Below are 6,000 nucleotides of genomic sequence, written 5' to 3'. Positions count from 1 at the left end.
TGGGGCTGGCAGCTGCTCGCACCCACTGCTGGCACCTGGCACCAGCCCCGATTGCTTAGTGCAATCAGCGGGTGCAAGCAGTGGCTGTCAGCCCCAATCTCCCCTCAGGGCTTCTCCACCTCCCCCTGCTCCTAAGGGGCGATTGGGGCCAGCAGCTGCCTCTTGCACCCGCTGCCAGCGATGGCCCCACTTGCACCTGCTGCCAGCGCCCAGCGCTGGTCCTGATCGCTCAACACAGTCAGCAGGTGTGAGTGGGGCCAGCGCCATCAGCGGTGGGAGCGGTGGAGGGAGTGGGGCTGCCAGCAGACAGGGGACTGGGGGCTGTGGTGGGAGGGGCCAGGCGGGGGGGGGGCACAGAGGATGGGCCAAGAACTGCCCCTGTACCCACCGCAGCCTCGTGGCCCACAGTTCCTTTCAAGGTGCACGGATCTGTGCACTGGACCCCTGGTTAAGATATAAAACAAGATAATATTGCATTAAAATAAGTGATCTCAATAAAGACCTTAGAAAGGTAATTATGGAATTGTTTAAACTAATAGACTGACAGCTGTCAAAGAGGAAAGTGGTTGGGGGCTGGGCAAAAAATGTGAAGGGATCAAGCAAAAAAAAATATATATATATAGACAAAGCAACAGTATGGTGATTACCAGAGGGAAAGGGGGTGAAGGGTGGTAAAAGAAGGTGAAGGGGGGATAAATAGTGATGGAAGGAGATTTGACTTGGGGTGGTAACACAATACAATATATAGATGATGTGTTATAGAACTGTACACCTGAAACCTAGATAATTTTATTAACCAATGTCCCCCCAATAAATTCAAAAAATTTTTTAAAAGAATGAGATTTGGAGAAGACAGACCTCTGCCACTTACTGTTTCCTTAAACAAATTTCCAATCTCTTTGTATACCTTAACTGTAAAACAAGGAATATGATATATCTACATTAAGAGGTTGTTGTGGGCTGTCAAGAATGCAATCGGCTCTTGGAGTGTAAAGAAGGGAGGGTCTGTGTGCATTGACACAGCCAAAAAGTCTGGTAGAGGAGACCTTGTGAAGACTTTATAAATGGCAGAATTGGCTAAGTGGAGAAAAGGTAAACTTGGGCAAGTCACTTACCTTTCTTGGGTCTCAGTTTCTTCATCCAAGTATTGCAGTTAGGAGTTCCAGTGTACTGCCTGATTATCTATTACTGAGAAACAAATGACCCCAAGACTTAGTGATTTAAAACAATATTTATTTTCCTACAAGCTAGTAAAGTTGAGCATCTTTTCATATATCTATTGTCCATTTGTATGTCTTCCTGGGAGAAATGCCTGTTCAGGTCCTCTGCCCATTTTTTCATTAGAATATTTGGGGTTTTTTTGTGTTGAGTTGTATGAGTTCTTTATATACTTTGGATATTAACCCCATGTCTGTTGTTTGTAAATATCTTCTCCCATTTGGTTGGTTGTCTTTTTGTTTTGTTAGTGGTTTCTTTTGCTTTGCAGAAGCTAACAGTATGGTGGTTACCAGAGGGAAGGAAGGGGGTGGGCAGTAACAAAGGGTAAAGGGGGTCAAATATATGGTGATAGAAGATTAAACTTTGGGTGGTGGGCACATAATGCAATATACAGATGTGTCATAGAATTGTACATTTGAAATCTATATAAATTCATTAGCTAAATGTCACTCAAATAAATTTAACTTTTAAAAAATAAGACTTATTTTGCTCACTAGCTGTAATTTGGGCAGTGCTTGGAAGGGATAGCTGTCTTTCTTCCATTCAACATCAACCAGGTAGCTTGAATTCTGGTGACTGGAAGCATCCAAAGGCTCTCTCACTCACATGTCTATTGGTCCCTGATAGCTGGGATCTTAGCTGGAACTAGTGACTGGAGTGTCTACATGTTGCCTCTCCACATAGCTCATGCTTCTTCACAGCTGGTGGCTGGGTTCCAAAGGTAAACATTCAAAGAGTGAGAAACTATACCCTTTTTTATGACCTGGCCTCAGAAGTCACATAGCATCACTTCCCCCACATTCTACTGGTTGGAGCCCACACAGGTTCACAGGGAGAGGAAATTTACATCAGTCCTTGATGGGGAGTAAATGATCTAAAAGAAAGGTGAGATATCTAAAATATATAAGGAACTCACACACTCAATTACAAAAAAATAAAAAAATTTAATCAAAAATGGGCAGAAGATATAAAAATATATTTCTCCAAAGACCTAGCAATGGCCAACATTACTAATCACCAGTGAAATGCAAATCAAAACCACAATGAGATACCACCTCACACCATTTAGAATGGCTACTATCAAAAAGTCAACAAATGATGTGTTGAGGATGTAGAAAAAAGGAAACTCATGCACTATTGGTGGGACTGCAAATTGGTGCAGCCACTACAGAAAAATGGTATGGACATTCCTCAGAACAACAACAACAACAAAAAACAACAACACAAAACTAAATCTACCATATGACCCAGTGATTCTACTTCTAAGTATTTATTGGAAGAAAACAAAAACACTAATTTAAAAAGATATATGTACCCCTCTGTTCATTAAGCATTATTTACAACTAGAGGCCTGGTGCACGAATTCATGCACAGGTGGGCCCTCCCCCTGGCTGATGATCAGGGTCAATTGGGGCCACCCAAAGGGAGGGAACATGGGAGGTTGGCCACTGCAGGGAGAGACTGCGGGAGGTTGGCTGGCCACGGAGGTTGTCTGTGGGAGTACACTGACCACCAGGGGCAGCTCCTGCATTGAATGTCTGCCCCCTGGTGGTCAAAGCACGTCATAGTGACTGGTCGTTCAGTTGTTCAGTCGTAATAGTGGCTTAGGCTTTTATATATATAGATAGCCAAGGTATGGAAGAAACCTAGGTGTTCAACAATAGATGAATGGATAAAGAAAATAAGATGTGGTATGTGTGTGTAAAGGAATATTAAGCAGTGATAAAAAAACAAAATCTTGCCATAGATGGACCTAGAGGGTATTATACTAAGTGAAATAAGTCAGACAGAGAAAGACAAATACCATATGGTTTCATTTATATGTTGAATCTAAAAAACAACAACAAATGAACAAACAAAACACACACACACACACACACACACACACACACACAAAACAAAAACAAACAAACAAAAAAACACAAAACAGACTCATAGAAACAGAAACCAAAGAGATGACTGCCAGAGAGAAGGAGGAGGGAGAGGGGTGAAAAAGCAGGGGACTATAGTCAATAATATTGTGATAATTTTGCACTGTGACAGATGATAACTAGCATTAGTGTAGAGATCACATTGTAAAAAACAAAAACATCAAACTACTATATTGTATACCTGAAACTAATATAACTAATTATATTATGATTTAATATGAAAATTATTAAAGGAGGGAAGGCAACAACAGGAAATAAGAGCTGGTCTGGAGATCCTGAATGGCAGGAGATGAAGTTGGGATTTTATATTGTGAGCAATTGAAATTCTTTATTGTGAATATTCTGAAAATGAGAGTGAAATGATTTATGAAGTTTAGAAGGCAGAAAGGATTGAAGTGGAGAAAATGCTTGTCATAGACAATCTTTTGATACCTACAGGCTATTTGTCAATGTCTCAGACCAGATAATTGGCATGTAGGTTTATTGCTTCTGCTAAACAAATCACTGGATTATTTATAATAGCTAAAAATGATAAACCAGAGTATTTTAAAACATGGGAGTTATTAGGTATATTTTTGGCATATTTTTCATTGGGACATTATTATGTAGTTATTAAAGCCATATTCATAAAAAGTCTACAAACTGGAAAAACACTTAAAATTTCAAGTGAAAAAAAAGCAGGACATAAAATTATGTAACTATATATAGTGCACATGTACATGTATATTCATATACATATATATGTACTTTAAAGTGTATATGTACTTACATACTTAAGTACATGGAAAACTACTGTAAGAAAATACCTCAAAATATAACAATAACCTTGATTGGTTGTCAGATGGGTTAATTTTTTACTTTTTTGTTTTAATGTATTTTTAATGATTTAATTAACTTTCCTATTGATTTACAAAAAGATAATTTAAAACATCATGCTCAATTTCCAAGGCTTATCACTAAATAACACCTTCTCAAGAAGACTCTGATACCTGATCCCTCTCCTCCCTCCCACCCTCACACCACAGGCAGGTTAATTCTTTTCTTCAAAACCCATTAGAACTGCTGTCTTTCTCATACTTAGCATTCTGTAGTAGCCCCCACAAAAGCATACATCCCATCTGAGGGGACTAAGGCTGCCACCCCATTTCAGTGCCTTAACATAGTTGGTGTTAATAATATTGAACTGTGTCAGGTTCAGGGTATGTTGGCAGTTGTAGAGAACAGAGTGAAAGTTTTTCAAGCAACAAGGCATAAGTGACAGTTCCATAAAAGGGGAAATGCAGGCCATTCTCCAGGAACCAGTGAACATTCCATTTTAATGATGACAATAGTAATATTAAGGTCTCTGACATCTGCCATCCACCTTTCTAGGTGCTCTGTGAGAGGTAGATATTATTATCCACAAGATTAAATGAGATAGATGTGTAAAGTCCTTATGTGTTTGGCACTGAATAAATGAATGTGTTTAATTATCTTTTGTGATTTTCTCAAAGTCGCCGAACTCAGCAGTCAAAGTGCTAGGACTGGCACTTTTTAGCCCTATCTCCTACTTTCCCTCTGCCACCACCAGTCCTACAATCAATAGTCCTTCTTCTTTTCTTAAGGTTCCTGGTGTGGATCCGCCCTAGCAGCTAATGAGGGTGAGCATCCTCTTGATATCTTGTGCTTTTAACCCAATGATTCAGTCACTTCTCCAGTGACCCTGATCATCATTGTGGTTCCAGAAAAGACAATTATATATTTTGAAAACTGAAGAATATTATCATACATTTAGTACCCTCAGCCCACAAACTTTTCCAATACCAAATGCTCTTATTCCTAAAATTAATGCATCACTCATGGACATTATCCTGATGGTAACAGCATTCATTTACTGAATTCCAACTGTATGTCCTACCAGGTATCCTGCATATGTTAGCTCCATTTAATTATGAGAGAAGCCCTATGCCATATGCATTAGCATCTCCATTTTTCACATGTTCATCGAGACTCAGGGGGATGGCCTAAGTTGTCCAAAGCTTCCAAGCTAGTAAATGGCACAAGTAGGTCTGTCTGTCTGCAAAGAGCATGCTTGTTGCACTTCTTCATACAGTAGGAAACCAACAAATACACTATAGTACTGACCAGATAGTAGGTAATTAGTAAGTACCATGTAGTCATGACCACATAGTAGGTAATAAATAAATACAGGTTGAGTGAAATAACTATGACCTTCATGTCCTCACTGATTTTTCCATCTTCAGGTAAGGTGAAGAGTGAAAAAAGTTCTTGTCCATTAGAACTGTTCTACATATTTACCTCCTACCAAAGAGTCAAAATAAGCAGCAAAACCCAGAAACCACACAGACAACCTAAGTCTAGTTTAACCTCAATTCCTCCCCAGGCCCTTCAAGTGCAGGATACACATCACCGGCCCCTCTTTTTGCAGGACTGATCTCCCATCTCCTTTCCTGACCATTCTGCCTGTGCCCTCCTGCCATGTTGGCAGTCACTGCAAGCACATCAACATAAGGTGAGTAAACACACTTAGAATGAACAAGAAGCCAAGGGGACAAGGTCGGGAGCTGTGTATCTGCCGGCCCTGAGGCAACAGGAGCAAAAGTGGAAACTGCTGAAGGGAGAAGCAGCCTCTGATTTCCAGATGCTCAACTCGGTTGGTTGATGGGGCAGTCCTTTCTCTTTCTAGAGATTGTGGGCAGAATAATCACACTGCTCCCCAAAGCTGAAAGTTAGGGTTTTCTCCTTTTGTGCAAACTGCAGTGCTGTTTCTGCCACCTGCCAAGGGCCAGCTGCCAGCTCCTTTGGGAGGCATTGTTTCGTTTTAAAGCAGGGGTGGAGGGGAGATGGAGTG

The sequence above is a fragment of the Plecotus auritus genome (assembly GCF_963455305.1).
Source record: "Plecotus auritus genome assembly, chromosome: 1".
NCBI lineage: Eukaryota > Metazoa > Chordata > Mammalia > Chiroptera > Vespertilionidae > Plecotus > Plecotus auritus.
Note: the sequence above shows the minus strand (reverse complement) of the source record.